We start from the raw sequence: 10,199 nt of genomic DNA, 5'->3' as shown, positions 1-10,199 counted from the left end.
TCTGTTTTTTGCCCAAAAATAGAGGCAATTTTTGTGTCTGTTTTTTGCCCAAAAATAGAGGCAATTTTTGTGTCCAAAAATAGAGGCAGTTTTTGTGTCCAAAAATAGAGGTAATTTTTGTGTCCAAAAATAGAGAAAATTTTTGTGTCTGTTTTGGTATCACTGCAGATTCGACCCCTCGACTTTACTTATGAATTTACTAATAAAAAAACTAATAAATTTACTAATTTAAGTACTTAAAAAATTACCAATAAATGTTTTACTAATATGTCATACTAATAAAATTACTAATAAGTTTAGTACTACTAAGAATGAAATATACACCCATACGGAACCGATGATTAAAACATGGGGTTTTGGGTGGGTAAGTAACTTAGAAAAGGAAAAAAACAAGGTAAGATGAAAATAACTAGTAATAAGCAAGTAAAAAGTATCTGAGTGTAGTAAAATTCAAGTGAAATATAAGAAAAAAAGGAGCTTAGCTAAAAACAGCTAGTAAAACGCAAGTAACAAGTGTCGTAAGCGTAGTTAAAATCTGAGTGTAGTAAAATTCCAGTGATATATAAGAAAAAAAAGGAGCTTAGCTAAAAACAGCTAGTAAAACGCAAGTAACAAGTGTCGTGTAGTAAAAATCAATTAAGTATTAAGTGAATAAGCAAAAAAGGAGATGGTAGTAGTCTAACAAATTAGAAGGGGTTGTTTTCGACTATCAGTAATTTCACTCACGATTACACGTCTTGAGCTCTTGACACACGTCTTGTAATTGTAATCCAGGGAAAACTAGTTTTAAAACACGATTTGTACTGCACAATATCGGAACAAAAAAAAGAGAATTGAGATAAGGTCCTTCTCTCTCCACTTGCAATATGCAACTGACGTTAGAGCAGACGAAATTTGCAGCATTGCCGGATAAATATATACAGACTGGCGAAAAAAATACATTCTCACTAGGCAACGTTGCCTATGCAGCGCGGGCTCCGCTCTTTAGCCGCGAGGATCTCCAGCACTCCTCTCGCGGCCGCGGGAGTGCCCCTCCGGGGCCCTCACTCCCGCGGGCTCGAGTCACGCTGGAGGTATCCTCGCTGCATCCGCTCCGCGGCCGCTTGCATCGGCAAAGTTAGAGGGTATTTATTGTGGGTAAATTTGCTTAGTGAGAACAAAACATATAAATTTGGACCCATCTACTGAGAAAATTCTAAAATAAAAGCTACAGAGCGAGATATATACTACTGCCATATGCCTCTTAGTTTGGCAACGTACAAATACAAATATATCATAAAAGCGGTAATAAATCTTTGTTAATGAACATGAGTCTTTGTCGATGAAAGAAAACTAAGAGTAAATTTTCCTTAGTCTTGACAGTTACGTCATGGAGTTCGAATCTGAAATTTTACAAAAATACGAAAGTGAATTGTTAGAATCATGCAGAAAAACAGGTATATTACTCGTTAGGAATAACGGTAGAGCAAGAGAGACTGTGTCCTACGATAACATGCGTTGGAATATTACAAAAATCTTTCAAATAATCACATTTCTGACAAGTATTGATCTCATTTCTTATTTGAAAGAGATTAAGTTCATAGACCACAGCAAATTACGGTGTTTAAAATGTAACGGTGTTCTCACCTTAAATAATAAACAACGTAGCGTAGACGGTCTTATTTATCAGTGCAATGGGAAATTTGAAAGTAAACCGTGCAATGGTTCACGCAGTGTTAGAGCAAATTCCTGGTTTTCTCGTTCAAAATTGACAATGTTCCAGATTATGTCCTATACATACTACTGGTGGAAAGGAACCAAATTGACAAAGATACAAACGTAAGTTTTACACATGATCATCATCTTACAGTACAGTAAATGATAGTTTTATATCAATCATTAGAGAACTTGGACTAAGTGTCCATACCTGTGTGGACTGGGCGTCATTTTGTCGCGACGTGGCAATTAAAGTTATGCTGAATGGTTCCGAACAAATAGGTGGCCCAGGCCATATCGTTGAAATAGACGAGTCTAAGTTCGGAAAAAGTAAGACAATCATGAAATGTTAGCATTCAAAATTAAACTAATATTCCTATAGGGAAATACAATAGGGGGAAGAGAGTAAATGGACAATGGGTGTTTGGTGGAATTGATCGATTAACTGGAAAATGCTTTCTGGTTCCTGTGCCGGACAGAAAGGCTAAAACTTTACTGGCATTAATAAAAAAATGGATATTACCAGGATCAATAATCATATCTGACTGTTGGAGTTCATATAACAAAATAAAGTAAGTTATAAACGATAATTAAAAATGAAATTCATTACTTTGTGTATTTTTTCTTAATTGTGTAAAAACTTTACAAGGGATATGAACAGAGACTACCAGCATCAAACTGTTAATCACTCGAAGAATTTTAAGGATCCCATAACAGGAGCTCATACAAATACAGTGGAAGGTGAGTAACTGTTACGTAACCTATAATTATTTTAGCCTAAAAACAACAATTATATGAAAAAGGTTTGTGGAATTTAGTCAAAATGGATATTCCTAAATCTAGATCACCACACCACATGCTAGGCCATATGGCCACATACATGTTGCGCCAAAAGTGGAAAAGACTAGATGGGTTCAAAAAATTCATGAAAGTAGCAGCCAAAATGAATGCTGATGGATATGTGCCCCAATCAACATCTACTAGTACACTTTACGAAGCAAACCTCTCATCCAATGGTAAACAAGCAAGTAAAAGAAGGATTAATTAAAAGTTGACAGTAATCTTGATGAAAATAAACATCTGCCATAATGCAATAGTAGCTTCAATAATTTCAATTGTTTCAAGATTTACTATCTACGTAAAAATCTTTACTAGCCCATTAGACAGGAGTTTAGCTTGTGATGACAAGAGGACTTTACTAGTTAGTATGGTACTCATGGAGGGTGGGATAATAAAGCCTTTGCTAGCTACATGAAGAATTTTTACTAGCCCAAATGCGGCAAGCCGGCAATAGGCCAAATGCGGCAAGGCGGCAATAGGCCAAATGCGGTAATAGGCAGTAGCCCTGAAGTTTAGTAGGACTGTAGGAGTCAAAGAGCGTCTATCTCTAATTCTTTTCAATTTTGGTCTCAAAGGAAAGTTTAATAAGTCTAAGTGTCTTAAGATTTTGAAGTGAAGGTTAAAATAGTTTGGTATTAAAATGGATAACGGAAAAAGAGTGACAAGATCAAATTCATCTCACGCTGAACTGGCCCCAAGTCTACCACCAGCGACAAAAGAAAAACTTCCATCTCTGAAAACCCAATTAGCAGATCTAAAATCTAGATATGAAGTAAAGAGTCAATAATTTCGTTTAATTCATGGATTAATAATTAATGAACGATTTACCTCAAAGCAAATGCACGAAGATGATTTAAAGATCCTGAATGATGCCAATACTAAAATAGCAAACCAAGAGAAATATATCAGAGATTTGAACTCCCTATTGCAATTAAAGGATAGTAAGATCGAAGAACTGACTATGAATCTCAATAGGGAAGTTAAATCAGAGGTATAAAACAATAAAAATTAGTGAATTGTAATCATACAAATTATTAACCTTATAGAAAGTAAGCGAAGATACTTTGAAGAATCTAAATGATGCAACGACGAAGATAGTCAACCTGGAAATGACTATTGTAAACTTGAATGCTTTATTACAGTTGAGGGATAGTAAGATTAGGGATCTAACTATCAATCTAAAAACGAAATATGAGGTAACAATGATTAGGTTAATTAGTAAACTTAAACCAATTTTTTTTAAAAGGATTTGAAGGCACAAGGTGAAAAAATCGTGAACAACCTAAAAGAATCCAGAATTAAGGAAGCTGACCTTAAACAAACGAATGCAGAATTAAATGATCAACTGGAGGTAGATATAGTTAATCCTATTCAAAAACTCACGTATATGAATGAATTCTTTTTCAAGACTATGAAGAAAAGAGGTGACCAAGTCGTGAATGAATTGAGGGAGTCCAAAAAGAAGGTAGCTGACCTTAAAAAAAAGTACTGAAACTTTAAATGATCTACTGGAGGTAAATTTAGTTAAGTCAAGTCATTCAAAAACTTAACTCACGTAAATCAATGAATTTCTTTCCAAAGAATATAAAGGAAAGAGATGAACAATTAGTGAATGACTTGAAAGAGTCCGAAATGAAGGTAGATGTACTTGAAAAAACTAATGCGGAATGGAATGATCAACTACAGGTAAAATGTCAAGTCAATTGATAAACTTACTCAGATTCTTAAATGAATGAATTCTTTTTCAAAGAATGTGATGGCACAAGGTGAAATAATCGTGAACAACCTGGAAGAATCCAAAATTAAGGAAGCTGACCTTAAAAAAACGAATGCAGAATTAAATGATCAACTGGAGGTAGATAAAGTTAAGTCTATTCAAAAACTCACGTATATGAATGAATTCTTTTTCAAGTCTATGAAGAAAAGAGGTGACCAACTCGTGAGAGAGAGTGAAAAAATCGTGAACAACCTGAAAGAATCCAAAATAAAGGAAGCTGACCTTAAAAAAACGAATACAGAATTAAATGATCAACTGGAGGTAGATAAAGTAAAGTCTACTCAAAAACTCACGTATATGAATGAATTCTTTTTCAAAGGCTATGAAGAAACGAGGTGACCAAGCCGTGAATGAATTGAGGGAGTCCAAAAAGAAGGCAGCTGCTAAAAAAACTAAACAGATTCAGACTAAACAGCTAGAAAAAAACAAAAAGGACAAACCAAAACAATATGCGTCTTCAGACTCTTCAGACACTGATTCTTCTTCATCTAAGCAAAGTAACTCGCTTTCTCCACCATATGAATATAATCCAGAGTATGATGAGATACGCTGTGATGATGAAACTGCTCCTGGAACATCACATTATAAATCTATATGGAGCGATAACAGTTCTGATACTCCTCCTAAAAAAGACATAAAGAAAAAAGTAAGCGAACATAAATTTTACTAGTAAGAACATTTGTAACTTACTCTCATTATAAAGGGTAAGAGACTGAGGGAAACCAGCCTGGCAGCAGATAACGATCTAAGTAGTGACTCTGATTTTGTTCCTACTGAAAAAACTGGGAACAAAGTAAGTTGAGGATAAGTTTAGTCGATAGAATATTTGTAAGACTAATATTGGATACACTATTGGATTACCACACTATTAGGGAAAAAAGTTAAAAACAATCAACCCCGTTGATAAAACCAGTTTGTTGGATAACACTCTGAAAAACAAAAAAATTTGCAGCTGTCAATTGTGTGTAAGTTACTTTAAACTTATCGATGAGTTTTACCTATATAAATTTTTTGTTTTTCTCTGGATTTAGGTCCAAAAGCATTTGGCATTTGATCGCAATGAACTCAGCAAGCTACAGCACAATGTAGATGAAGAAATTCTGAAACGGAAGGTCCACTTAAGAAAAACCAGGAATACACCATACAATGAAAGAGCGTCTTATGGATTAACCAAATATGTCAGAGAATTGATGAAGACTTTGTGGGATCCCAATTTTCTGCGAAACCACAAAATGTCATCATCTGGACCTTCATCACATAGGAAAGCAATTCCTGAAACACACAAAAACGAACTCATCAGTAAGTTACAAGTTTAGTTTCCTACAATTCAAGAATAAATACTTCAGTTGTAAACACGAATGAATAGGCACGGTAATGAAGGCGTGGGACGATATTTTCAAGATTAACTGGCCCAACTGCACCCCAGATGATTTGAGGAAGCAAACTAAAAAGAGCATTGGCCAAGAATTCAATAACCACCGTTAAATAATAGCATCCCAAAATGGCTTCCTCTTCTCTGACCGTCTTCTTTGTCTATGACCGAACGCTTTACTTGGAATACGGGCAATACAAAATGGAATACGGGTAGCTCTAAATTCGAAGCCTCTTCTAACTATATCTTGAAAATAAAAGAAATCTTGAAATGATCAATGTCAAAGCTTTTGACTGATTAAATTTTTATTAACTGTTGTTTAACATCGAAAATGAGTTCTGTTGAAACCATCAGGTGTTTTGTCCAAATCCAACAATTGAATTGTAACAACCTGATTAGAATTAACTTTAAAATTAAAAATGCAATTGAAATGTGGAACAATGAATCAACGTTTATTTATGACGATGAGAAATTAGATTACATTTTAAAACAAGCTGCTTTTGGCAAGAAAATAACAAATGATTATGCAAAATGGGCCCAACAGATACAATTAGCAGAAAATGTAAGTAATATAAACTAAAAATCACGTTAAAATACTAATAACTAAAATTTAAATTCTAGCTGGAGATTGTCGTGTTACTTGATGTCATTAAAAAAGCAAGTGATGCAAACAAGATATTCCAGGAAATTGAAGACAACGTTTATGAGTGTTCCAAAATAATTGATACCATAAAATCTAGAAATAACCAAGAGACCGGACGAAACTGACAACTGACTGTGACGACTGTCAAACACCAACTGCCGAATGCAATATCTGGAAAAGAGGGAGGGGCTTTGTTTTTTAGCTTTAAAAATGTTCAATAGATGGCGCTGCAGAAATACAATCTAATAAAATTAAGAAAAGTAAAAATTTATGGTTTATAGTTTTATAAGTTTAGTAACTACTAAAAAGTAAATATAAGTATAAGTAAATATAAGTTAAGTAAATATAAGTTAAGTAACTCTACTGATTAGTAATCGATTAGTGAAAATAGCTAGTTCTGTTAAGTAATCGATAAGTAAAAAAAGTTAGTTCAGTTGAGGGGTCGGATCTGCAGTCGATCCTGTTTTTTCTCCAAAAATAGAGTCAATTTTTGTGTCTGTTTTTTGCCCAAAAATAGAGGCAATTTTTGTGTCTGTTTTTTGCCCAAAAATAGAGGCAATTTTTGTGTCTGTTTTTTGCCCAAAAATAGAGGCAATTTTTGTGTCCAAAAATAGAGGCAATTTTTGTGTCTGTTTTTTGCCCAAAAATAGAGGCAATTTTTGTGTCTGTTTTTTGCCCAAAAATAGAGGCCATTTTTGTGTCTGTTTTTTGCCGAAAAATAGAGGCAATTTTTGTGTCTGTTATTTGCCCAAAAATAGGGGCAACTTTTGTGTCTGTTTTTTGCCCAAAAATAGAGGCAATTTTTGTGTCTGTTTTTTGCCCAAAAATAGAGGCCATTTTTGTGTCTGTTTTTTGCCCAAAAATAGAGGTAATTTTTGTGTCTGTTTTGTGCCCAAAAATAGAGGTAATTTTTGTGTCTGTTTTTTGCCCAAAAATAGCGGCAATTTTTGTGTCCAAAAATAGAGGCAATTTTTGTGTCTGTTTTTTGCCCAAAAATAGAGACAATTTTTGTGTCTGTTTTTTCTCCAAAAATAGAGGCAATTTTTGTGTCTGTTTTTTGCCCAAAAATAGAGGCAATTTTTGTGTCTGTTTTTTGCCCAAAAATAGAGGCAATTTTTTTGCCCAAAAATAGAGGCAATTCTTGTGTCTGTTTTTTGCCCAAAAATAGAGGCAATTTTTGTGTCCAAAAATAGAGGCAATTTTTGTGTCCAAAAATAGAGGCAATTTTTGTGTCCAAAAATAGAGGCAATTTTTGTGTCCAAAAATAGAGGCAATTTTTGTGTCCAAAAATAGAGGCAATTTTTGTGTCTGTTTTTTTCCCAAAAATAGAGGCAATTTTTGTGTCTGTTTTTTGCCCAAAAATAGAGGCCATTTTTGTGTCTGTTTTTTGCCCAAAAATAGAGGCAACTTTTGTGTCTGTTTTTTGCCCAAAAATAGAGGCAATTTTTGTGTCTGTTTTTTGCCCAAAAATAGAGGCAATTTTTGTGTCTGTTTATTTCCCAAAAATAGAGGCAATTTTTGTGTCTGTTTTTTGCCCAAAAATAGAGGCAATTTTTGTGTCTGTTTTTTTCCCAAAAATAGAGGCCATTTTTGTGTCTGTTTTTTGCCGAAAAATAGAGGCAATTTTTGTGTCTGTTTTTTGCCCAAAAATGGAGGCCATTTTTGTGTCTGTTTTTTGCCGAAAAATAGAGGCAATTTTTGTGTCTGTTTTTTGCCCAAAAATAGGGGCAACTTTTGTGTCTGTTTTTTGCCCAAAAATAGAGGCAATTTTTGTGTCTGTTTTTTGCCCAAAAATAGAGGCAATTTTTGTGTCCAAAAATAGAGGCAATTTTTGTGTCCAAAAATAGAGGCAATTTTTGTGTCCAAAAATAGAGGCAATTTTTGTGTCCAAAAATAGAGGCAATTTTTGTGTCCAAAAATAGAGGCAATTTTTGTGTCTGTTTTTTTCCCAAAAATAGAGGCAATTTTTGTGTCTGTTTTTTGCCCAAAAATAGAGGCCATTTTTGTGTCTGTTTTTTGCCCAAAAATAGAGGCAACTTTTGTGTCTGTTTTTTGCCCAAAAATAGAGGCAATTTTTGTGTCTGTTTTTTGCCCAAAAATAGAGGCAATTTTTGTGTCTGTTTATTTCCCAAAAATAGAGGCAATTTTTGTGTCTGTTTTTTGCCCAAAAATAGAGGCAATTTTTGTGTCTGTTTTTTTCCCAAAAATAGAGGCCATTTTTGTGTCTGTTTTTTGCCGAAAAATAGAGGCAATTTTTGTGTCTGTTTTTTGCCCAAAAATGGAGGCCATTTTTGTGTCTGTTTTTTGCCGAAAAATAGAGGCAATTTTTGTGTCTGTTTTTTGCCCAAAAATAGGGGCAACTTTTGTGTCTGTTTTTTGCCCAAAAATAGAGGCAATTTTTGTGTCTGTTTTTTGCCCAAAAATAGAGACAATTTTTGTGTCTGTTTTTTCTCCAAAAATAGAGGCAATTTTTGTGTCTGTTTTTTGCCCAAAAATAGAGACAATTTTTGTGTCTGTTTTTTCTCCAAAAATAGAGGCAATTTTTGTGTCTGTTTTTTGCCCAAAAATAGAGGCAATTTTTGTGTCTGTTTTTTGCCCAAAAATAGAGGCAATTTTTTTGCCCAAAAATAGAGGCAATTTTTGTGTCCAAAAATAGAGGCAATTTTTGTGTCCAAAAATAGAGGCAATTTTTGTGTCCAAAAATAGAGGCAATTTTTGTGTCCAAAAATAGAGGCAATTTTTGTGTCTGTTTTTTGCCCAAAAATAGAGGCAATTTTTGTGTCTGTTTTTTGCCCAAAAATAGAGGCAATTTTTTTGCCCAAAAATAGAGGCAATTCTTGTGTCTGTTTTTTGCCCAAAAATAGAGGCAATTTTTGTGTCCAAAAATAGAGGCAATTTTTGTGTCCAAAAATAGAGGCAATTTTTGTGTCCAAAAATAGAGGCAATTTTTGTGTCCAAAAATAGAGGCAATTTTTGTGTCCAAAAATAGAGGCAATTTTTGTGTCTGTTTTTTTCCCAAAAATAGAGGCAATTTTTGTGTCTGTTTTTTGCCCAAAAATAGAGGCCATTTTTGTGTCTGTTTTTTGCCCAAAAATAGAGGCAACTTTTGTGTCTGTTTTTTGCCCAAAAATAGAGGCCATTTTTGTGTCTGTTTTTTGCCCAAAAATAGAGGCAATTTTTGTGTCTGTTTATTTCCCAAAAATAGAGGCAATTTTTGTGTCTGTTTTTTGCCCAAAAATAGAGGCAATTTTTGTGTCTGTTTTTTTCCCAAAAATAGAGGCCATTTTTGTGTCTGTTTTTTGCCGAAAAATAGAGGCAATTTTTGTGTCTGTTTTTTGCCCAAAAATGGAGGCCATTTTTGTGTCTGTTTTTTGCCGAAAAATAGAGGCAATTTTTGTGTCTGTTTTTTGCCCAAAAATAGGGGCAACTTTTGTGTCTGTTTTTTGCCCAAAAATAGAGGCAATTTTTGTGTCTGTTTTTTGCCCAAAAATAGAGGCAATTTTTGTGTCCAAAAATAGAGGCAATTTTTGTGTCCAAAAATAGAGGCAATTTTTGTGTCCAAAAATAGAGGCAATTTTTGTGTCCAAAAATAGAGGCAATTTTTGTGTCCAAAAATAGAGGCAATTTTTGTGTCTGTTTTTTTCCCAAAAATAGAGGCAATTTTTGTGTCTGTTTTTTGCCCAAAAATAGAGGCCATTTTTGTGTCTGTTTTTTGCCCAAAAATAGAGGCAACTTTTGTGTCTGTTTTTTGCCCAAAAATAGAGGCAATTTTTGTGTCTGTTTTTTGCCCAAAAATAGAGGCAATTTTTGTGTCTGTTTATTTCCCAAAAATAGAGGCAATTTTTGTGTCTGTTTTTTGCCCAAAAATAGAG

At 33.9% G+C, this 10,199-nt stretch overlaps 1 long non-coding RNA gene across 10 annotated transcripts; it reads right to left on the bottom strand.

The window, feature by feature from the left end:
* Positions 1 to 2,292: 2,292 nt before the first annotated feature.
* On the bottom strand, positions 2,293 to 5,836 carry LOC124319823. 10 transcript variants are annotated; one of them, XR_006913511.1, is made up of 12 exons: positions 5,654 to 5,836; positions 5,311 to 5,584; positions 5,003 to 5,241; positions 4,606 to 4,935; positions 4,423 to 4,534; positions 4,252 to 4,351; positions 4,091 to 4,192; positions 3,919 to 4,009; positions 3,818 to 3,847; positions 3,575 to 3,713; positions 3,364 to 3,413; positions 2,293 to 3,296 (listed from the first exon to the last, which is right to left on the bottom strand). It is a non-coding gene; the product is annotated as an uncharacterized LOC124319823 (long non-coding RNA). The 10 variants fall into 10 exon arrangements; XR_006913518.1 differs by having other exon boundaries at positions 3,818 to 3,842; XR_006913514.1 differs by having other exon boundaries at positions 3,575 to 3,847; positions 4,606 to 4,695; positions 4,753 to 4,935.
* Between the last annotated feature and the right edge of the window lie 4,363 nt (positions 5,837 to 10,199).

This window comes from Daphnia pulicaria, unplaced genomic scaffold (assembly GCF_021234035.1).
Source record: "Daphnia pulicaria isolate SC F1-1A unplaced genomic scaffold, SC_F0-13Bv2 h1tg000208l, whole genome shotgun sequence".
NCBI classification, from domain to species: Eukaryota; Metazoa; Arthropoda; class Branchiopoda; order Diplostraca; family Daphniidae; genus Daphnia; species Daphnia pulicaria.
Note: the sequence above shows the minus strand (reverse complement) of the source record. Positions and strands in the feature narration are given on the sequence as shown.